Source organism: Mustela lutreola, chromosome 11 (genome assembly GCF_030435805.1).
Source record: "Mustela lutreola isolate mMusLut2 chromosome 11, mMusLut2.pri, whole genome shotgun sequence".
NCBI lineage: Eukaryota > Metazoa > Chordata > Mammalia > Carnivora > Mustelidae > Mustela > Mustela lutreola.
This window is the reverse complement of record NC_081300.1, coordinates 19,872,051-19,896,546: the sequence shown is the minus strand read 5'-3', so window position 1 is coordinate 19,896,546 and position 24,496 is coordinate 19,872,051. Positions and strand designations below refer to the sequence as shown.

Sequence of the window (24,496 nt, the reverse complement as noted above, 5' to 3'; positions counted from 1 at the left end):
AACTTGGACTGAACGGGAAATGCGGACGAAGCGGGAAGGGGCTGGGGATAAACAGAAGACAGGCAAGACTGCCATCGGCTGTGGGCGTTGGGCTCTGGGGGGGATCACTAGTGATCACTGCAGTCTTGCCTCAAAGCATTCAGGAGTGAGAAGAGTAAAGAAATCGAGGCAGGAAATGTTTGACTACTCTTTAAAGAATTTTTTTGGTGAAAACATTGGTAGTGGGGTCCAACAAGTTGGCTAGAGTGGCATAATCACAAAACAATAGTATGTAGATTCTTTAAACATTTTACTTCAACTTAAAATGTTACGTGTATGTTTATTCATCAATATTTTGAGGTGAGGCAAGGCTCAGGTCTTCGGTAGGTGGCTGACCTCTGATGAATCATTTGGGGCATCTCAGCTCTAAAAAAACACACTCAAATGGGCATGGTCTAAAATGTGCAAATTCAGATCTTTTAAAGAAAAGCAAGGACTTAAACAGACTTGTGAGACAATGTCAGTGTAGGATCTTCTAGACTTTAACTGTTGCTGCTGATGCATTAATTTTCTTACCTACACCATTTTGAGAGGAAACGTTTTCTTAACAATGACGGAGTTTTAGAATATAAGTGAGGTTCAGTGGGGGTAGAGTCTGGAGCTGACGACCAAGAATTCTTGAGACGTCTTTGGTGCAAAATGGTGGTTTATTAAAGCACGGAGACAGGACCCAGGGACAGAAAGAGCAGCCACTCCGTGGTTGTGAGGGGTGGCTGATTAGATACTATGGGGTTGGGCGAGGTAAGGGAAAGGGAGGGTTTGAAAGAACTTTCTTACGCTAAAGAGGACCTACAGGATACCATAGGCCTTGCCATTGTCAAGTTAAGGTTGCTTTTCCTTTTAGTAAGGCATTACAGTAAGATAGTTGGGAGCTTCCTAAAGGAATGTCATGTTCCTGCTATCCCACACCCTTATCGATGAGTTTTAGGTGAGAAGAAATTTAGCTTTATTTACATTTCCCCTCTGCCTCAGCCTCCCTCAATTTTATGGAGAGGGGGATGATGTCAGAGATTCAAGAACTGAGTGACGGCTCTCTGGAAGTCAGGCTATTGATAAGAAAGCTTCTTCCTTGTAAATCACTAGGACATCTATAAACTGAGGGAGACTCAGGTCCCGCAGAATGGCGATCTCGACAAGCTAACTATTTGTTTTTCCTTTAGGGCAGCCAGGAGTGCCTGAGAAATGCCACATATATCCCATGGGGGCCTGGTGGTGGCTGGATGTCAGCTTCTGCTTTGTCCTCTGCTTGCCCTCTGTTCCCTCATCACCTACATTTTTTTTTTTTTTAGCAACTCACTTGAGTCTTTTCAAAGCATTCAGCTTATTTTTCGTAAAAACAACTACTCATTTTTTGGGTACTCCATCTGTTTATAAAATACTTAAATAAATTACAAACCCAACATGTCGAATAGAACTGACATACACAGGTTTGGAAAAAATGTAATACTTAATAATCGTGCAAGTCACTAACATGAGTAGAGTGTCTGCAAGTTTGAGAGCGTTCCCTCCCCAGCTGCCAGTATCCAGAGACAGCGAGCATGACTCCTAGAGTTTACCAATGGAATGGACCTGAAAGCTTTAATTCTGGGAGTCGTTGGGTGAGGATCAGATGAAGAATTTCTGTGCAGATTCTGTGCTGGCCTGAAGGCTACCAACAAGATGGTAGTGCCACATGTTTACTGAGGATGTGAAAGGTCGGTCATTCATTAGTTATTAAACAATGTGGGGTTTGTTGGTTTGGTTTTACATGCACAAGCCCTTTATTTAGTAGAGAAAAACTCCGGTGGGTACTATGGGTAAACTTTTATTTCTGATTGCCAGTAGCTTGCTTTCCCAGCATTGCTAAATGTATTACGATTGTTTGTTCATTGTCTGTTTTCCTACTAGAACCTATGAACCATCGTGAGGGTGGAGACAATGTCTGTTCGGATCACCACTGAATTCCTAAGGCCTTTCCCAGGAAGGCAGTACATATTTGTTTAATGAACAATGATATGCCTTGTTCTCGCTAAGGCTAAGTTTCCAGCTCTCTGAAATTACAACTTAATTTTTTAAACGATTTTATTTATTTATTTGGCAGACAGAGATCACAAGTAGGCCGAGAGGCAGGCAGAGAGAGAGAGGAGGAAGCAGCTCCCTGCTGAGCAGAGAGCCCACTGTGGGGTTCGATCCCAGGACCCTGGGATCATGACCTGAACTGAAGGCAGAAGCTTAACTCACTGAGCCACCCAGGTGCCCCCATTACAACTCTAAATAACTTCTAAACCATTCACGTACAGATCCTGTGTTCTTTGCCAAACAAACAGATAAACCCCTACTATATACCATTAGAAAATATTAATATATTATCACAAGTGACTTTCAATATAATTGGAGGGTTATAGTCGATGACTCTTCCTCAATAGTATGTGTTGTAATCAATATACCTCCCTTTCCACCATGCATCGCAGCACCATCACTAACAACAGCAAAAGCATGTGGAGGCCGAGAAAACTAAGGCCATCCCACCTCAGGTTTAGCTGATGTGGGAAACAGAGGCAGGAGAAAATCACTCAAATTCCCCACCTACTGACAAGCCCTTGAAACAGACAAAGTGGTTCTCCCCGGGGACTCAACTTGAGGTTTTGCTAAGGACAATCCTAGCCTGACCGACCTCCTGCTCCAACAGGTCCAACCAGGATCCTGTAAGTCTACTTTAGGAAACTTTATCTCTAAATCGCCAAGATAGTGTCAAGAATCATTCCCAAGCATATGGCCCACTGATATACATCTAAAGGGTCTTACGAAAAGATTTTTATAATTGGTAATAAATAACCTTTCTCCCAACAATAGCTAGCCCCTCAAGGTCCTGGAGACCTTGCTTCCAAAATTCCTTAGAGACTTATGCCATCTCTAATCCCCTTTGTCCTGACCCACAGCTGAGTCCTCCCCTACTCTACCTTTAAAATCACTGACTGTAATCTGGTTCGGGGTTCAAGTCCCTACTCCTCTGTGCCAGGTATACTTGGGCCCAAGCTTAAGCTTGTCAAATAAACCCTCGTGTGATAGCGTCGGTGCTTGGCTCCTTGGTGGTCTCTCGGACGCAAAAACTTGGGCATAACAAGCAATTTTAAATGTTGCTTAAAAATTTGAGTTTGAGAATGCTAATTTGATAATAGTCTGGAGGTTAATTTCCTTGAGTCAACAGTCAGAGAATTCATGACTATTTCAATGAAAAAGAGAAGACTTGCCATACGTAGAGATCAAGGATATATGATTATTTTATTCCAGGCAGGGGGATTTCAGAAGCGACGCCCACAGACAGCCCACAGACACATTCAGGATCTTACTAGTTAATATCAACCATCCCCCATCCATTGAAGGCTTTACAGTAAATGTAAGTAAGTGATCCAGTGTGCATGGCACCCAAAGGACTCGGGAATGTATTCAATATGCATTATTGAAAGTAATAGAGCATTCCATCATACAAAGATTTCCTAAATTGTGTCCTTCTAATGGTTTGGTTGTGTAATTGTGTTGCACATATGACCTGAAGTCCGTCTTCTGGATGGAGTTCTTTGATGCCGGTTGCCATCAGTGGGAATGTTTTCTCCCTCACTGACAAAATCTTGTTTCCGCTGACCCACCCCTCTCTCACTGATAGCTGCTTCCAAAGCCTCACTGAGGTTATATTCACTTACTTCTTCCTTGCTCCTTCCTTTCCTCTGCCTCTCCAACTAAACATGCGACAAAGAAATAGCAAAAGAAAGTAAAATGGAAGTTCATTTTAGAGAGATTACTTTGATAGTTGTGAAAAATGCCAGCCTGTTTCACCACCCAGGCAGTCCCATGTGCTGTTGATGACTTTGGGGTCTGCATCAATACTTGGATCTAAACATAAAACCCACAAGTGAAGAAACTTTTCTCTCTTTGTCTCTCTGAGTTGCTAATGTCAGGGCAAATGAACAGAAGGGCATGCAAATGAAATTTTTTGAATCACAGAGATAAACATCCAAATTCTTCATCCTTTGTCAGGTAGCCAACAAGTTAGAACACTTAAAGATCAAATAAATAAGAGCCTAAGAATAGGAAATAGGTAAATCCTAGAGTATAATAGTTAACATTAAATTCCTCTTATGATACAAGGATAATCAATTCAAACATGAATTAAAAATATGTTCTTTTTAAAACAAGAAGCCACTAGTGGAGCATTTTCCCTTCAAATAATAACTGTAGCCAGTCCATCTTTGTTTGTGGCAACAACATTCTTAATTATGTGAAAGGTGAACATAGTCTCTCAGGATTCCAGTTACAAATTTATGCAGCGAGGACAGTAAAGATGACAACATGTCGCCACCTAGTGGACATTTCATAAAATTTCCAGACATCCGGTTCCCAGACACAGTTACTTAGGATCATAAAACGTTGGGTTTGTGGGGAACTTTGACACCATTCTAGACAACCCTCTTGTTTGACACCATCACCTTCGACTTCAGACTCATCAGAATTTGGATTGTAAAGTTGAGAATCAAAGTCAGGTGAGAGAAATGCCTAACGTTTATTGAGCACCTTCTTTGTGCAAAGATTTACCTAGATTATCTCTTACCATCGTTACAGCAGCCCCGTTACTATACTAAACCCTCTTTTTACAGATTAAGAAATCAGTGCATAAAAGTAAGTGACTACCCCAAGCACGTGGTCCCAAGCTGTGGAGCTGTGGCTTGAATGCAAAGCTCAGGTCATCGTGTGAACAGAGGTGACTCGGTTTATCATGAGCAAATGAAGGGGATTGGACCTAATTTGATAAAACATGGCATCTTGGGGGCTAATTTCACACTCTTTACTGAATGTATATGATACTTGAAGTAGCTCGGCTTCCAAAAAATGGAAACAAGAGGACCTCAAGCCACATGTCCCCTGTGTTGGAATAAGGAAGCCCACTTCCTCCCTACTCCTACCAGACAGAGCACTTGTCCACTGCCAGAATTCAAATTTGAGTGAATTCAAATCCACTTTTTAAGGGCTGAAACACTGTTATCTGGGACAGTAGCCCAGAAGCTGTGGATATGTGATCAGTTAAGCCATTTCTGCTTGTCGTTTCTGAGCCTAACCAGCATCTCTTGCTGGGTTAGAAGTGAGGAAGTGAGGGGCACTGGGGTGGCTCAGTCGGTTGGGCAACTGCCTTCAGCACAGGTCATGATCCCAGAGTCCCAGGATCCAGTCCCACCTTGGGCTCCCTGCTCAGCAGGGAGTCTGCTTCTCCCTCTGACCTTATCCCCTCTCATGCTCTCAGAAGTGGGAAAGTGCTGAATCTCAGAGCTAGTAAACAAGGAATTGTCTGCAACACTGGAGATGGAATTTGCATGTCGAGCAAAGGATATAGATGACTTCTCTCCACTGCCCCCCCAACACTTGTCCAGAGCTTTACTTACAGGATTTGGTTATATTCTATTGAATATTTCAGTCTATTCACTAACCTCTTACTTATCTCCATCACTTCCACTGCTGCCTCATACAGGTGTCTAAAAGCAAGAAATGGCATTAAAAAAAAAAAATCTCTGGACCCTCTGGTACTTAGCATGTTGCCAGGCTCACAGTATTTACTCAGGAAATATTTGCTGGATAGATGAAATAAGTTTAGTATATCTAAAATTAAGAACCTAACTGTACAATTTGACAGTAAATTGATTTATTCAACTCTGTTGTTACCCTGCAGTTGAAATGATGATGTAGGGGGTGCTTTGAAAGATTTTGTATTGATTGGTCATTTGCGTCCCCAAACAAAATTCATAATTTGGAAGTAATAACTGAGCCCATCAGGATGAGAAACAATCACACCATGTATGCAGAGCTTGGGTCAATATAATGGAGATGTCATTTAAAATATAAATAAAAGTAAACAGATATTGAAAATCACCATCCTTCTAGAATATCAGAAATCTATGGGTTTCTGGGTTTGCTTAAATAGAGAGTGAATCTAGTTTTTCCACTGAATCCAGAAAGCTAGATCTGGTTTTACCTGGGACAGCATATTTCTACTTAAAGGGCTAGCAGAAGGTTCAACCCTAATTTTCCAAAATGGAACTAACTCCATCCTTCTCACAAGTCTTTCCAGTTCAAGTAAGGGCAACCCCATCCTTTCAGTTTCTCCCGGCCAAAGCCTTACGGTCAGCCTGACTCCATCTCCTCTCCCATGTTACATCCCATCCACCAACAAATCCTTCTGGCTCTACCTTTAATATACACCAAGAATCTACCTGCTTCTTCTCACACTGTCTGCCAGCACTGAGCCAGGCCACCAGCCATCACTAGGAATCCTGCAGTAGGTGCCTAATGGGTCTTCTGTGCCCCCCACCCCACACGAGCATCTGGCTTCACCTAGCTAATGGCTGAGTCTGATTATGAACAACTTTAAGCTCACCACCACCCTCCAAAAGCTCCCATTTGTTCCCCAAGTACAGCAAAGTTCTCATAATGGCCTTTGAAACTTGAACAGTGTTGCCTCCTACTACCTCTCTGACCTCTTCTTACTGCTCTTCAACATCCAGCTCATTCCCAGTCACCATGGCCTCTTGCTGCTCTTTACCCATTGGCAAGAGACCATGGAGGGCCTTTGCTGTAGCAGCTGCTTGGACCTTCTCCCTTGGATCTCCTCCCACGTCACCTATCGCTCACCTCTGAATCTCACCTTGAAACTCTAACTGCTCCCCCACCTTCCCTGTGGCACCACCAAATGCCCCTTTCCTTACTCTACTTTTTCTCTTTCCACTGTCGTGTACCACTTTTCAGCCTATCATATCCCTCACTTAATATATTTGTTGATTATTACATCTTCTCCTCCACTAGGACGGAAGCTCAACAAGTAGAGGGAGTTTTTAAGTTTTGTTCATGGACATTGTTTCAATGTCCAAAATAGTGTTGGCATATAGGAGCTGCTGAATAAATACTTGTTGCATAAATGGATAGATCGGCCCATCTCTTCAAGACATTTTTTCAAAGGTTTTATTTACTTATTTGACACAGAGAGAGAGAGTGAGCAAAAGGGGAGCAGCAGAGGCAGAAGGAGAAGTAGGATGAGAAGGGAGCCCAATGTAGGGCTCGATCCCAGGAACCTGGGATCATGACCTGAGCTGAAGGCAGACGCTTAACTGACTGAGCCACCCAGGTGTCCCTCTTTGAGACATTTTAATAGATTCCAATGTCATTATATCTCATATAGGAATTGTACCACATTTAGTTGATTTCATTTTGTTTTATTTCCCCCAAGTTACCTGAGTATAGTACAGTTGGTATGGCCCACTTATAAAATATACTCATGTCTCTTTTAGTATTTTCCTCATTGATCATTTGAGGCTCCCATCCCCCCAGAAAGCTCTGGCCTTTGAGCAGGAAGCATAGAATCTCTACCTTTTGTCCCCCTCAACTTGCCAAAAAACCTCTTCCATTTTATCAGTCCAAAAGAGGCCAGTTCTGCTTCCTAGTAACCAACAGGCTTCCCAGCAAGAACCAACAAGTCCAAGGAATACGAGTCTGGTGGCCCCCAGTACAGATGTGTCAGAGGGGACCTTAAAGAGCTATAGCTGAATGAACACCAGTCCCACTTTCCACAGCTGCAGTGAACCCTCTGTGACAGTGACCTGTCACCACAGTAATACAGTGTAACATAGAGCCTCAAGCCTTCGGGCCATAAAACAATGAGTGTTTTGGGGGTTCACAAAGGGTGTTCACAGGGCTCAGTCAACATGGTCTGGGCTCTGCTGATCTTGGCTGATCAACACACATTTGCGATCATATGTTTACTTTGGCTTTAGCTGGGACGATGGAGCAACTCAGCTCTGGTCCTGTATCTGGTTCAGCAGGCTCACCCAGGCATGGGTACTTGGCTACAGAAGAGGAGCAAGAGTAGAGCAAATGGGAACATGCCAGGCCTCCTAAGGCCCAGACTTGGAACTGGCACACCATTATTTCCTCTGTATTCAATTGGCCAAAGCAAGTTGCAGCATCAGCTCAAACTTAAGGAGAGGGGAAGTGGAGTTTACCTCTTTGCTAAAAGTACAAAACCCGTGGGCAAAGGGCATGAGTTCAGAAAGGGGTTGAGCATATTTGGGGCCATTAAAACCATCTATGATACCCTTCCTGGCCCATGCTCTGCACAGAACCGAATCGTAAGCCATACTCAGGCTCCAGGGGTCAAGTCCCTGAGCCACCGTGTCCCAAATCTCTACACTATTCAAGCAGATCTAGGTTCAATGGGCCTAGAGCTTTAGTCAATTACTGCATCAGAATCAACTGTGCTCTGAAATTTGGTACCACTCTAATTTAATGAAGCAACTAACATTTTGATTACCTAAGGCAAATTAAATTTAAGGGATAAATAGATGAAGAAACAGAAATTTTATAAAGCACCACTCTATGCCCAGATCCATACTGGAGGCTGGGGGAAGGATGCAGACACTGTCATCACTAGGTTGTAATTCTCTAATGACCTCAGCATGGGATACACAAATTATGAAGAGTGGAGGAAAGATTTTAAGACAGCAAGCAGGGCAGAAGGTGGTGGAACTGAACACAATCAGGCTAAAACAAAACAACCATATTTGTTTTGTTCATATTTTTCAGCCCATGACCACAAAACGGGGGTGTACACATGTGCCACATAAAACTCACCATTGCCACCCTTTCCTCCCAGTTTCCTTGGGTTTCTCCTCAATAATTTCTTTTCCTTCGAAGCCTGCCCTTATCACATACTTTAAATAGATTTCCGTTCTATGAGACGGGTGTAGAATGACGGTGACCTAGAGTATGATTTACTTTGGTGTTGAACCACCGAGTCAATGAATCTGGGTACAGAAAGGTAGGATAGAGGCCTGGCTCTTGAGAGACTCATAATATAGTTGGACTAGCACGCATGAATTCACAGTAAGCAGGACAAGACAGACTGGATTTGGAACTAAATCCAATGGTGTAGACAGGGAGCTCTAGGGAGACCAGCTACAATTAGGAAGACACAGTTCCTGCCCTGAAAATTAGCCACTGCCCCAATGGATTTTGGAATTACAACGCTAATAAGTCATGTCTAAGACCCTAGATGAAAACACCACTTCTTCATGAAGCTTTCCTTGACTTGTTTCTCCAACCTCAGAAATTACTGTGCACCAAATCCTTGGAACATTCAGAATCTGTACCACATAATTGAACACCTAATTGTATTTTTTTTTAGTAACACTTGCTGTTTTTTTCAGGATGGTTAGTCTTCCACTCCTACCAGATTGCAAACCCGCTAAGGCCTGGGAACATATGTGTCTGCATAGAATTGAATGAGACCTTCGAGATCATTCTGTATAATCTTTTCATCTCTACAGCTGGGAAAATCAAGGACTGACAAGTTCTGACTTGCCCAAACTCATACAGCCAATAGTGTTTAGGAGACTCCTTAAAATTCCATTTGTCTTGATCTCCCCTTGATTGGTAAGGAAAGGATAGTGGGTGGAATGCTCCAAGAGCTTTGTCATATGGTACATCATTTTCTTTACACTTTGGGCACTAGGAGTAGTAAAAGGCATAACCCTATACTTTGGGTGTAGAAGTAAACCTTGGAATCAGATGGTGTTCGTCTCCAAATGTGTTCTTCCTTTCCAAAGTTGTTTGGAGTATGCTAGGCCCTATGTATTTCCATTTTTCAAAACTGGCTTGCCAATTTTTGCTAAAAAGGTTGTTGGGATTTGGGTTGAAATTGCATTGAATCTATATGTGAACTTAGGATGAACTGCCATCTTAACATTATTGTGCCTTCCAACCAATGGACATGATATATTTCTCCATTTATCTAGGTCATAGTGATGCATGGTAATGTTACTTTAAGTTCAATTTTTGCTTTTTGATTACTAGCAAATCAAAATAGAACTAAATTTTGAGTTGATTTTGGGCCTTGCCATCCTACAAATCCCACTTACTAGTTTTGGTGTCTTTTGTTTTATAAATTTCAGAGAGTATTCTCCATAGATGAGCACATTATCTGCATACAAGGTTGCCTTTCAAATCTGGATGCCTTTCATTTGATTTGTTTTTCTTCTTGTATTCTGCTGGCTACAGCCTTTAGAACAATGTTGAAGTGGTAAAAGTGGACATCCTTTTCTTTTACTTGATCTTAGAGGAAAAGGGTCTAATCTTTCATCTCTAAACATGATGTCACTTGTAACATTTCTGTGGATGTTCCTTATCAACTTAAGGAAATTCATCACTTTGAGGAAGCTACCATCCAATGCCCTGTGAATCATAAGATTTTTTTTTTTTTTGTCTGGCTGATGGGGAGCAGGTCCTATTTCTGACCTTGAGTGGGTTCTCCGCCCTCTCCCATTAAACATGTGTAGCCCAATATCAAGTTGAGGGAATTCTCTTCTATCCCCAGGTTGCAAAGCGCTCTTATGAATAAATTTTGTCTAATGCTTTTTTGGAATTTCTTGTGAGGATCATGTGGTTTTTCTTGTTTGGTGTTATCACGTAGTAGATTACAATGACTGATTTTTAGGTATTCTTTTTATGAAAAGAAAGCAGCTCCATCATAGGAAAAGATTCTGAAACTTCATTCAGGCTCCTCAGACAACAAGGGGACAATTGATGAATGAGCCTGAATGGCATATAAGAAGTGGACTAGCCATTCGGCCACTCGGGTACCATGAAGTTGCCATTCAGTCCCTCAGCGGCGATGTATTCACCGAACACGTGATGCTTTTGCCTGGCTCCTTGCAGCCACCTTGCTGGTTACTTTTGCTTATGAAATTATGACAAATGCAGTGATGCTGGGAGAGAGGCCTCTGAGCCTCCAGTGTTGTGCAGCTTGAAGTTCATTACATTTTTATGTTATTAAAAAAATTACCCTCTTATCAGGGAAAAAAAAAAAAGAATCTGATAGACAAACACCAGGCCACTGAGTATATTGAAGAATAGAGCTCCCATTTCTTCTGGGTAAATGTATCCTTTCTTTCTCAGTTTGGACCCCATCGAGTGTGATTGATCTAAAGAAATGTGTTTTCTTTTGAAGTGTAGAGTGTTAACAAGATATTGGCATAGGCATCATTTCTGCCTATATCACCCATTCCTCCCTAACCCCACATGCCATTCCTTATGTCCCTTGCAGAGAAACCAATGAATGGGGAGAGATGCATTCTTGGTATCTGTCCTGGAATTTGGAATGCATTTCTTAGTATCATGGGTGACTAGGTGTCATTAAGATATCGCTTCCGGGGCTTTATGCTGCTTTATTACAGTTTACATTCTTTCAAATTTTTCTTGGAATCTACCTTTAATGCTACCACTATTCCACTGGGGAGATATGTAACGTACTTCAAATGATTAATAAAAAGATTTTTGGGACTTAACCCATTTGTAAGTTGGAGACCTGAGGATTGTGATCATACTAAAACTAATACATATAAGCCCCATATGCATTTAACAATAAGTGAAGGCATTTGAGAAGGCAACGAAAAAAGAAACTGGGTTTTCCTGGGCAACAAAACAAAAATTGTAGGAAAAAAATCTGACTGCTCCTGAACTCTCTGAGACAGCTCACGTTGAAATGGATTCTGGCAAGGCCATTATGGGGGTAATTGTCCAAGAGAATGTTTTCTTACAGAGGAAATTAGAGAGAGGGAAAACATTATTAAAAGTAAAAATTTGAAGATTTTTGCCAGAATGTGTAGCAGCTATTGTATCCTCATATGGGATTAACAACTAAATTGAATTTTACTTAGACTCAGATTTTGAACTGAGTTCCAAGTTGAAGAACCTTTGAGAAGGAGGGAAAAAAAGGCAGAGGGATTCAAGATGTTTTTTGATACAGTGAAACCAACCCCCACGCCCAATCACATGTTTTACAAAGTTACAAAAAAAGGTAAAATGAGGGGTTTTATTGCTTATATTAAATGAAAGATCAAAATGTTTTGATTGATGCCTTAGAAAAAAATCTGGTCATGATTCTGCACCAAAATCCACCATATGTACATGATTCTACAAGTTAGATATGACAAGATATGAAAAATATCTGTCACTAAATCTTATGATTCAACTCTGTGGCAAAATGGAAAATTGATTGACTGATCCAGGAATTGGATGTGTGTTTATGAGCATGTGTGTGTGTTTGTTGTGTGTGTTTGTTGTGTATGTGCTGTGTGAGTGCATGCTTTTTGAAAGGGAAGGGAGTAGCAAGATTCAAAACATTAATTTAAAAGAGAAGTTCTTGAGTATCTGCGTTATAGTAGTGATTCATATTAATTAATATTGCCAAGCGGTCAGTTCACTTTTTGTTTGACTTACCTACCTATAGTCCTTAGATTTTCTTTTAAACCTGTAGCTTTACTGATACCATAGCTTCTACCTCTCTGCAATAATTTAAAGGCATAGCGATTATATCTGTCATGTAGATAGACGTTTTTGGACTAGACATGATGTGCATTCATTAACAGCTCATTTATTTACCATTATAAGTTTTTGCATAAGTGACTTTTCCAGAAAACCAAAATTAAATCCACAAAGTTTTAATTTTAACTATTTTAATGGAAAGGTCTCAACTTTCCTCATCTCTTAAATGATGAGGATTGTGAGTAAGTGCCAGATAATTGTGAGAAAGGAATTCTATTACTTAGTGAGCATGAATTAGAATATAATGTACAATTTAAATGATATTTTTGCATGGCATTTGATGACATGGAAAATGCTTTCTCTGTAATGTTGAATGGAAAAAGAAAGATGTAAAGTCATATTCTGTATTACCCCAATAATGATCTACAGAGTATGTACAGAAGAAAGTAGATCTTTTGATTTATCTTTTAAAGATGGTTTACATGTATTCATAGGAAAATATGGAACACCTCAAACTGGTAATATGGTTTTCTTTGAATGGAGAATTAAGGAAGATTATTTTTTTTCTTCCTTTCTTTTATTTTTTAGATTTTCTACAATAACCTTTTTAAATAATCACTTTTTTTAAAGATTGTTGGCAGTTTTTAAAAAATTATATAATAAATATCCTATTTATCTCCTATGTAACAATGACTTACATATTAAGCAATGAATACATATCTTTTATATAATAAAAGCTCAGAGAATATTCATTCATTTTGGCACAAAAACATTCCTTCAAAAATTGGGAGAGCATTTTCATACACAGGCTACTCTTGAACTATTTCACTTAAGAGACAGCTTTTTTTGTAGTTTTCTTGGATAGGCTAAAATTTTCTATAAATATGTATTTATATATCACAGAGGTTAAGGGTTCTACTAGAAGATAGAATATAGGTAACTAACCAATCCTTCATCTACATTTTATGAAGTGAAGTAAGGACAAGCTATTTACAGATTTCAGTTAGAGTCAACCCTGGAGGATGTGCTATTCCAGCTCAAAATTTCTGCCAGAAGCTAGAAGTTGTCTGAATTGCAGCTGACATTCATCCTTGACTAGAAGACTCTAATTATTTCAGTGCTCCATACATGTTCTCAACTAACAGTTAAATCTCCTCTTCAATTCTCTAGATAATCAAAAGGTAACAAGAAAGAAGAGGAATCACCTTGGCTAAAATGCTGGATAGTGGCTTCCAACGTAATTATACTTAACCTTGAATATCATTGAGGAATGGATGATCAACAATGGCACTGTTGTTATTTTTTTGGTTATAACTACTTAAAACATCCTTGAGTGGCCATTTGACCATGGTGCTGTTGGTTGTCTAGTCCTCACACCTGGAACCATACATCCTAAGTTATGGAAGGCAACACAAAAGGTGTGGTTATTAGAGTGGGTTCTGAAAGTAGAGCACGTGGGTTCCTTTTAACAGGACATCTTGAGCAAGCTACTTCACCTCTCTGTTCCTTAATTTCCTCACTGTAAAGAGACTCATTGAGAGTCAATCTCATAGGGCAATGGAGCAAATGAAATGGGATAATTCTATACTATACTCAACATAGTACTTAAGACATAGTAAGTATTCAAGGAATGTCATCATTATCATCATCATCACCATCATCATCATCATGAGCTTTTCTTTATGGTTAATAATTAACATAACTGTGCATGTAAATATTTATAAATTTTTTTAAAAACAGTTTGACAATTTCATTTTTTTAATTTTTTTTTAAATTTTTAAATTTTTTAATTAACATATAATGTATTATTAACCACAAGGGTACAGGTCTGTGAATCGCCAGGTTTACACATCACAGAACTCACCATAGCACATAACGTCCCCAATGTCCATAACCCAACCACCCTCTCCCTCCGCTTCTCCCCCGCAACAACCCTCAGTTTGTTTTGTGAGATTAAGAGTCTCTTATGGTTGTCTCCCTCCTGATCCCATCTTGTTTCATTTTTCCTTTCCTACTACCCAGACCCCCCACGTTGCCTCTCAACTTCCTCATATCAGGGAGATCATATGATAATTGTCTTTCTCTGATTGACTTATTTTGCTCAGCATAATAACCTCTAGTTCCATCCATGTTGTCCCAAATGGCAAGATTTCATTTTTTTGATGGCTGCATAGTATTCCATTGTGTATATATACGACATCTTCTTTATCCATTCATCTTTTGAAGGACATCTAGGTTATTTCCATAGTTTGGCTATTGCGGACATTGCTTCTATAAACATTCGGGTGCACGTGCCCCTTCGGATCACTACATTTGTATCTTTAGGGTAAATACCCGGTAGTACGATTGCTGGGTCATAGGGTAGCTCTGATGTCAACTTTTTAAGGAGCCTCCATGCTGCTTTCCAGAGTGGCTGCACCAGCTTGCATTCCCACCAGCAGCATAGGAGGGTTCCCCTTTCTCCACATCCTCACCAGCATCTGTCATTCCCTGACTTATTAATTTTAGCCATCTGACTGACGTGAGGTGGTATCTCATTGTGGTTTTGATTTGTATTTCCCTGATGCCAAGTGATGTGGAGCACTTTTTCATGTGTCTGTTGGCCATCTGGATGTCGTCTTTGAAAAAATGTCTGTTCATGTCCTCTGTTAATTTCTTGATTGGATTATTTGTTCTTTGGCTATTGGGTTTGATAAGTTCTTTATAGATTTTGGATACTAGCCCTTTATCTGATATGTTGTTTGCAAATATCTTCTCCCCTTCTGTCAGTTGTCTTTTGGTTTTGTTAACTGTTTCCTTTGCTCTGCAAAAGCTTTTGACCTTGATCAAGTCCCAATAGTTCATTTTTGCCCTTGCTTTCCTTGCTTTTGGCGATGTTCCTAGGAAGAAGTTGCTGTGGCTGAGGTCAAAAAGGTTCCTGCCTGTGTTCTCCTCAAGGATTTTGATGGACTCCTTTCTCACATTGAGGTGCTTCATCCATTTTGAGTCTATTTTTGTGTGTGGTGTAAAGAAATGGTCCAGTTTCATATTTCTGCATGTGGCTGTCCAATTTTCCCAACACCATTTGTTGAAGAGACTGTCTTTTTCCCATTGGACATTCTTTACTGCTTTGTCGAAGATTAGTTGACCATAGAGTTGAGGGTCTATTTCTGGGCTCTCTATTCAGTTTCATTGGTCTATATGTCTGTTTTTGTGCCAGTACCATACTGTCTTGATGATGACAGCTTTGTAACAGAGCTTGAAGTCTGGAATTGTGATGCCACCAACTTTGGCTTTTTTCTTCAATATTCCTCTGGCTATTCGAGGTCTTTTCTGGTTCCATATAAATTTTAGGATTATCTGTTCCATTTCTTTGAAAAAAGTTGATAGTATTTTGATAGGGATTGCATTAAACTTGTAGATTGCTTTAGGTAGCATAGACATTTTCACAATATTTGTTCTTCCAATCCAGGAGCATGGAACATTTTTCCATTTCTTTGTGTCTTCCTCAATTTCTTTCATGAGTACTTTGTAGTTTTCTGAGTAGATTTTTTGCCTCTTTGGTTACGTTTATTTCTAGGTATCTTATGGTTTTGGGTGCAATTGTAAATGGGATTGACTCCTTAATTTCTCTTTCTTCTGTCTTGTTGTTGGTGTATAGAAATGCAACTGACTTCTGTGCATTGATTTTATATCCTGACAATTTACTGAATTCCTGTACAAGTTCTAGCAGATTTGGAGTAGAGTCTTCTGGGTTTTCCAATATTTATGAATTCTTTATGTGCCAAAAGTGTTATGCGGTAACAGCAAGTCTGACTTGATAGTTCAGAACAGGGGTGGGCAAACTGTGACCCCCCCAGGCTAAGTCTGACCTATTGCCTCTTTTCATAAATAAAACATTACTAGGCCATAGCTAAACTCATTCATTTAAATATTATCTACAGTGTTTTGTATTATAGTGGTCAAATCGAATATTTACCACAGAGACTGCACAGCCAGAAAAACACAAGATATTTACCATCTGGTACCCGACAGAAAAAGTTTGCCATATCCTCACCTAAACCATAAAGAAAATTTAAGAAATCAAGAAAGAATATAAGGGAGCTAAAGAACATACAATATTTAGAGAAATGCTAAAGAAATTCTCTTAGAGTATTACCTTGATTCACTAGTTTGCAAGCAAAATGGTACTAGCAACAGCTGTAGAAACAAGTGATCACCCAAGCAGAACAATTTCAAAGAATAAACAGTAGTTGGCTTTTTTGTGGCAAGGGAAAGGATCCCACTGAAGGGGCATGGGAAGGATAAGGAAGATCAAGGAAGTACAGACTTTCATATTATCAACTAAGACAAACAAGGGATGCCATCTTCACACTGTATAGGTCTGTACTCCAAGGCAATAATAAAATACAGAAATTAATCAGTCATTTGTATACTATTACTAAAAACAAAACGTGTGCACACATAACTGCGGACATTTAACTATAAGACAACTAAGGCAGCAAAAATCGAGCCTAGAGAAGTCAGCCAAATCTATTTCTCTGATCAGCTGATGTCAAGTAGATGTCAACCTCTTGGGCATTACATGAAGATAAACAAGAACACCCTGCCCATGCAGAGATAAAGATTGGAAGATATTCTGTGCTGTGTTACCAAGCCTTTGGGAAGATGAAGGCAAGAGCACCTTCCCAAGACAGAAAGTCCTATAAAACAGGCCAGAACTACTTCCATGAGGAAGAAATCCCTGACTCTGTGGGACAAATTTGCCAAAGCTACAGAATCTCCTATCGTTTCCTCTGTATAGGGTTGGCCACCCATGGATGAAGGCACCAAATGCTAACTTCTGAATGAACCTCCATAGTCTGAGTCCATAATGTGTAAGTCTATAAGCCACATCAGGTACAATCCATACAAAATCTCCTCAGTTCTCAAAAGTTAGAGCAACCTCTCTCACACCTCAACCTGAGACAATAGTATAAGGCACAGGCTATTGAGTGACTGTCCAAACTCAACTTCTGAGGTCTCCTGACTCCTCATTCAAGTAGCCACACAAACCAAACTCCAAGTGGGCGTGAAGTCCAAAATGTACATTCGTATGCAAAGGCTTTTCTTTTAGAACCTGAATTTCACACCGAAGGACTGACATAGCCCTTGGATAACATGGACTGTCTTCTCATCAGCTTCTGGTAAAAGGCTACGTAGCAACTTGTCCTTTAAATTGAGCTAATGGAATCAAAGCAGACATATATCCCAGCTACTATCTCCAGGGAAGAAAATTCTTACCCATGTATTATGTCCCAATTTTGGAACCAATGGATACCTACTGAGACATTAAGTTCATCAGATTTATTCTGCACCGACACTCTGAATTGTGCAATTTCTTCATTGACGCTGCTTTCATGGTTCCATCATCATTATGATACACTTGGGAGACAGACTGGGAACAGGAGATGGAAGCTCTGCTCTGTGGCACATATGGTTGGATACATCAAGAGCAGTGAGGGATGCAAGGTTGAAATTAACTCAGTTTAGTCTAAAACATCATTTCTATTGGAATTGGAGCAAGATGCATAAACTACCGTTTCTGAAGCCTTTTGTTGCTTCTTTTCAATCTGGGAGAAAATAATGATATATTTAATATTTCTTGAACTCCAGATATTTTAACAGTTTGCAAAAATGGTGGTTTAAACCGATAAGTAGGTATGGGGGGGAAGAAAGACTGGAAGGAAGGGGGTTCGCGAAAATGGTAGGATTTGTTTCCTTTGTGTGATGAAAATATTGATTTTTCTCCTCTATTTTTCTACTTCAAAATTTTCCTGGTAAGTATATGCATTCTTATGTAGTGGAGAAAATGTATAATAAATTACATTGCATTCGTTTATCTAATTTCTTTTTGGAAAAAAAAAAAAGGAAAGAAAGAGAACATTAGTTTATTTCCTGATATGACAGATGGATGTCTGGGAACTGCATTTTAAAAATGATTTTAATAAATAAGAGTAGGCAAAATAATAACGTTTTTCTGGCATTTAAATTTAATATAAATGAGTAAAAAAAGACACAGTCCTACCTTAACGAAATATTTCTGCCAAAAATCATTTTTATTTTTCATATGGATAAATAAATGTTATCCTCCTAACTCCCTCCATTAATTCTACTTCTCCTTCCCTCCTGCCATTTTATCTCCTATTTTTCTGTCTCCTCATCTCCCCCTTTATTTGTTATCATATCAAACAACAAGTGCAGTTGTTCAAATACATAAGATAAAAGCACTTCTCTTTTGAGTTAACAGACTGCCATTTTGTACATTTATTTTCCATCTTGCTTCCTACTCAGAAATTACGTATGTGTGAATTGTTCTATATTGGTCATTAAAATGAGGTAGATATTGTTCTAATTTAAGAAATAGGTAATAACTAGGACATATTTGCAATTAATGAGAATTTTTTGATATGTCTCTATTGCAAGTCAACATTTAAAAACACATTTCTCAACACATATACACTAAAATGTGTATTTTAGGGTGCTATAAGTAGTATAAGTACAAAAATTGCTTGTGTCTAAAACAATTTGTACTTTTGCATTTGCAATTTTCTTGGCCTATTATAAACAAATGCACATTTTGTAGAGCACATTTAAATGCATTATTTCCGTGCTTAAAAATGTACTCTTTAAAAAAGAGCATTAAAAGAAATGTTAATGTAGCCATTTTACTAATTTCACACAGGCAAAGGGTGAACCAGTTGAAGGTCGGGAATTCAAATAAAATATCCTGTGTTGACAAGATATGTGACCCTGCATTTTCAGTACAGCAGTGAATCAATCAGGGTATGCATGAGGCTACATAAAAATGAGTATTAGGAGACCAAGAAGACGTGCTACTGTATATAGCATTGTATGCTTCCAAGTCTGAGAAATCTGTATGCAAGTGGTGCCATTTATTTCTGTGGTCTTGGGATGTTTTCATTTACATTTAGACTTACTTTCTTCATCTCTAAGTGAGTATGAAAAACAATAGTCCCTTCTCTTAGGACTTTTGTAAAGGAAACAATTCACATGAAACATACCACATAGTAAGTAGTCAATGGAAATGCTCAGCCAAGGGCATCTGGCCACAGAGCTGGCTCAGGCACTGACTGCCCCTATTGGTCCGTGACCCACTCATTCATTCCACAGAGCAGAGCCCAGCTCTCTCTGGACCGGAACTGATTCTAGTGGCTTATCCACAATGCTAATCTCCCTGATTTTCCCAAGATATTCCAGTCCAGCAGCATACATTAATATTGTTCCCACTGTATGCATAGCATCATGATAGAGCTTCTGCAGGAAAGAAATACACTGGGAGGGGAAAAAAAAATAATAGAGCTTAAAACTGGGAATCTTAATGCTAAAATTCTTCTGGGGGCGCACTGGGCTTCCAAATTTTACCCCTCTACTTCTTACCTTATCTACGAATTCCCCATCTGGCCTTTTCAGTCGGAAATATTTAATCAGCTTACATGAAAGTTCAATTCTAAACACACACACACACACACACACACACACACACACACACACAATCTGCCCACCATTGAAACTTAGTAGAATATGAATACTGCTCAGTATTTTGAGCAGAACTTGGCCACACTGTTATTACATGGATCTGCCCTTAGCCCGACTGGTCTCTTCCTCTGCCGCAGAGGTAGCACACTACCAGTGTGAGACCAATCCTCTATTTGTGGGGTGAAGAGAAGAAGCCAGAACACAAGACATGCAGGGGGGCGGCGAGCAGACCCCTCTGCAGAGTAGGTCTTGGGATGTTTTCATTTACATTTAGACTTACTTTCTTCATCTCTAAGTGAGTATGAAAAACAATAGTCCCTTCTCTTAGGACTTTTGTAAAGGAAACAATTCACATGAAACATACCACATAGTAAGTAGTGGGGCTGCTGGGCTCCCTGAGAGTCGTCTGTATTGGGAGATATTTTTCTGAGCTTGAGTCTGTGTTTCAGGAGCCTGCCCTGGACCCCTCCCAAGCTGATGATGGTGGCTTATTCCTGCCAGTGACCGAGGGATGGAGGCCATGCTGAGTCCCCTCCGGAGTTACTTTCTAAACTCTCTCACCTTGACCTGAGAACCACCTGTCTGGATGTCTCTGTAGCGTCTCTTCCTCAGTTCCTGGGATGCTGGTACCCACTGGCTGACTTGTCTTGACCCTCACCCACTCCTTGCCATTCTACTCTTTGGCCACCAAATTGCCCCAAGTATTACCTGAATCTGTGTGTCACTTTAATCACCACTCCCCCACCCCACCCCACCCCTGCAACAGTGTGACGCTCTCCTGTGTCTCCAAACCACTTGGCCTCTACCCGATGCCTCCTGGCTTCGGCTCCCTCCTGACACGGAAGATCCAAGAACACCCTTGCAGTTAAGGTTTTCAAGTCTGCAAGTGTCATGGTTGAGAAACAGGTAGAAGTCTTATGGCTTTGATTGTAAAGACTTCAAATTATATGGATTTTTCCCCCCTCCATTAATTTTGTTCTGAATCCGTAAATGCCATTCGGGATTCTTTAAAAGTTTTTTCAATCAGTGTTTGTTGTTTGAACAAATACTACCACTTGGCTTATTGCTGGCTGTTGAGAGAATTGATGCTCTGTCCTTTGTTCCACTGCGCACTACCTCCAAGGCACTTCTCTGGGTATTAATGCCCTGAGAGCAGTCTTTTTAACAGATGAAAAGATTGGGAAAGTAGCCTTGAAACAGACCCAAATCAAACAGAAAAAGGATAATATTAAGGCTGCTAGAGACGGAAGGTCCTGAGAAATGTCCATGTTCCTTCAGTACAAATTATATTTATATATAGGATCAGGAAATACATATGTACATATATCTGCCAGGATTTGTAAGCAAGCCGCCTCTACCTTCCCACAAGAAAGGGAGCTGGAGCCTCAGCAGGGGTAAATGAGCTTCCTGCAGGTTTAAGAAGCTGTTTCCTGATCCAAACCGGGGTGCTTCAACAGTTCTGATAATGAAATGAAATGAATTTTCAACAGCTATCGAAACGCTGTTCAGCCGACCCAGACAGGCATCTCCATTGGTGCTCACGCACAAAAATGAGTTTATCCCAGATGTTCCCTCTCTTACAGGTCTTCTTCCCATTCTATCTTAAAGAAACTCACTCTCTGACTGGGTCCTTTGTAAAGTTCACCAACAGAGCACCAGAGAGAGAGAGCCTTACCTGCCTGGAACATTTCCTCAAAGCGATCGCAACAAAGCACTTTAAAGCTGACCACCCGCTTCCTTAGAGGACGTAGGGGTGAGGCTGGAGGCGCACCAGCCAGCAGCCACCTGTATACACAAACATACGCACTCCCAGGTCCAAACTATTTTAGGAATGTCCTGATTAGAACGATTTATTTACTTATGCACTCACATTTGTGGTTCTTTCCAAGTCTCTGAGATTTGAACACAGAGAATATTAAATTTCTACCACTAAAACTGACCATAAGGAAGCCAAACATCAAACTGAGAAAAAATATTTGCAATAAATGACAGAGGTTTATTATTCTTTTCCAGAGATAGATCTTACCAACCAGTAAGAAACAAATAAAACCTTTCATGCTCCTTCTCCGACAAACTACAGGGAGGATAAGGCCAGCTAGTTTACAAAAGATAATATATGATTGGCCAATCAGCCCATGAAAAAAATTTTAAATCTCCAGTAATCATAGCAATGGTTTCTAAAAATTAAAGAGGTATCAACTTTTATTTTTTTAATTGAATGAAATGGACTAGTTAGTCTCATAGATTAAGAATGATAAATATTCTTTAACACTTCAAATGGAAGTATCAGTTTTGTTTTCCTGTTTTAAAAGTCGGTTTATTTAGACTACATGTTGATTGATCCAACTGGTGAGAAATACTTAATAATATGATAAAATGTTCACTTCATTATGTTCAGCATTCCAGGCCCTTAAAATAACATATTTGCTCATAAAATACACAATATTAATAAATAATTTTGTAAGAGAAAGACTAAAACATAATAGATCAAAATATTGGTGATTATTTAAAAATTGTAAACTTTTGGTTCTCTTTTGTTTTTTCTTTTGGCTCTCCTTTATTTCTCCATCTTCTAAAATGATCATCATGGGGCGCCTGGGTGGCTCAGTGGGTTAAAGTCTCTACCTTCGGCGGCTCAGGTCATGATCTCAGGGTCCTGGGATCAAGCCCCGCATTGGGCTCTCTCTGCTCAGAGAGGAGCCTGCTTCCCTTCCTCTCTCTCTGCCTGCCTCTCTGTCTACTTGTGATCTCTCTCTGTCAAATAAAAAATAAAATCTTTTTAAAAAATGATCATCATCTTTACTCTTTCAAAGGAAAAAAATTATAAAACATGGCATACGTGTGTTTAAAAATATACCTGCCTACCAGCGTTTTCTTGCTACGAAGTTGACTCTCGAGTTCTTTGAACAGTTTCACAAGCTCATGTATTTAAACAGTGCTTGGGCAAGAAAGATTTCTGGCAACAGAAAGTTATGTCTATGTGTATGAGTTATGGAGAATGAGAACCACATGTGGCCTATCAGCCTCGTTACTCTGTAATTATATGTAATGTTGTAAATCCTAGTTTTCAGTTTCCCCCCGGTGTATGTTTTTGTTTAAAAAGAAATCACTAGCGCAGCTCATTATACAAGACACCATCAGCCTACTTTTTTGAGAAAATTAACTGAATTTCGAAACATGGCTTTTGTTTTAGTTGTGTGGCCCTGAGTTTAGAGACATCTGAGCACAGGCGCTACTGCGCTGCAGGGTCTAAGTGTAGAATTCTAGGTGGGACTTGGTGTATGCTTGGATTTTATAGAAAGCGTCAATGTCCAGTGCACTGGGTAGCTCTACGACTGAGAAGTACGGCAGAGGGTCTAGCATCATGCTTACTAACTAAGGCAGAAAGCTCCAGTATATATATAAAACCAGGGGCTCAGGGAGAGCCTGCAGGGCTTCCAGAAGATCTGAGTTGATCTTCACTTGGCCAAACCTTAGTACCCACACAGGTGACCACTGCTGCAGCTCTGGGGACCAGCAAACAGTACTTTGTCAATCTTGGGTAAAGTAGCTGTCTTTTGCCATGCATCTTGACTGTGATGAAATTCTGTATCACTTTGTAACTAAAATAAAACCACCCATTGCTTATACGAGAGACTATCAAACCTAGTTTTGATGTTAATGTGAATCTCTTGATTTTCATGTGTTGATATGGTGGCCATTCAATTTCGTATGCATTTTTTGTGTTTGTGTGTGTGCGTATGTATGTGGTTGGATAATTTATAACATTATTTTTAATTCCTAAACACAGTCTCTGAATTTATAACTATCCCCTTATATTACGAGAGGAAACCAAGTTTTAGAAGGAGTTAAATAATTACATACTTCCAAGAAGCTGGAAAGGTCTTATACGCAAGCCTCAGAGACAGAAAAAACAGATCCTAATCTCCAATCCAGTACTGACTAGCCATCTGACAGGGAGAATTCTACCTAATCTCTTTCTCTTCCTCCATGACCTCTTTCTCCAGAAAGATACGTGAGCTCTCTCTATGGTAATAGCTTGCAAGAAACAAAGATGAACACTGCAGGACCTCTTAAGGTCTCAGACCAGAACCAGAAAATTGTCACTTCTGCTACATTCTATTAGTCAAAGCAAATTACAAGATCAGCCCAGATTCAAGTAGAATTAAAAGGGTCTAGGTCTTGATTAGAGGGGTAACCTGTGCACAGAGGAACGGGAAAGATCGGTGGTGGCCACCTTTGCCAACAACCCACCATAGACCTCTTGTTAATTGTCCCTGGATTACTGTAAGTAAAAACACCTCAGTGAGCTTTCCTGTTGGGCATAGTCTGTGAAAAGAACAGATAAGTACCCTTTAGGGTCCCTCCATGATAGATTTGTACAAGATCTGATAATGATTATGACTTTTTTCTTAATTCTTAAGATGTTAATCCAAATTTAATGTCTGCTACTACCTTTGAGGGGGGTGAGGGGCAATTCTGGGCCCACGCATGGGTGATCAAGAGAAACCAGCCTTCAATCCATGGAGCTGACAAGCTGGCTCTTGAGCAGGGGTTCACGGTAAGATTAGAGAGGGGGCAGGAAATCAGCAAGTAGCCAAGG

The 24,496-nt window shown here is 40.0% G+C and overlaps 1 protein-coding gene across 1 annotated transcript in view; it reads right to left on the bottom strand.

The window, feature by feature from the left end:
• CCDC68 (coiled-coil domain containing 68) overlaps window positions 1–21,650 on the bottom strand; it is a 100,448-nt gene extending 78,798 nt beyond the window's left edge. Inside the window, exon 1 of the mRNA XM_059138688.1 lies at window positions 21,569–21,650. The gene's annotated coding sequence lies outside the window, so the exon portion shown is untranslated. The remainder of the gene's footprint in view (window positions 1–21,568) is intronic.
• Window positions 21,651–24,496: the final 2,846 nt, after the last annotated feature.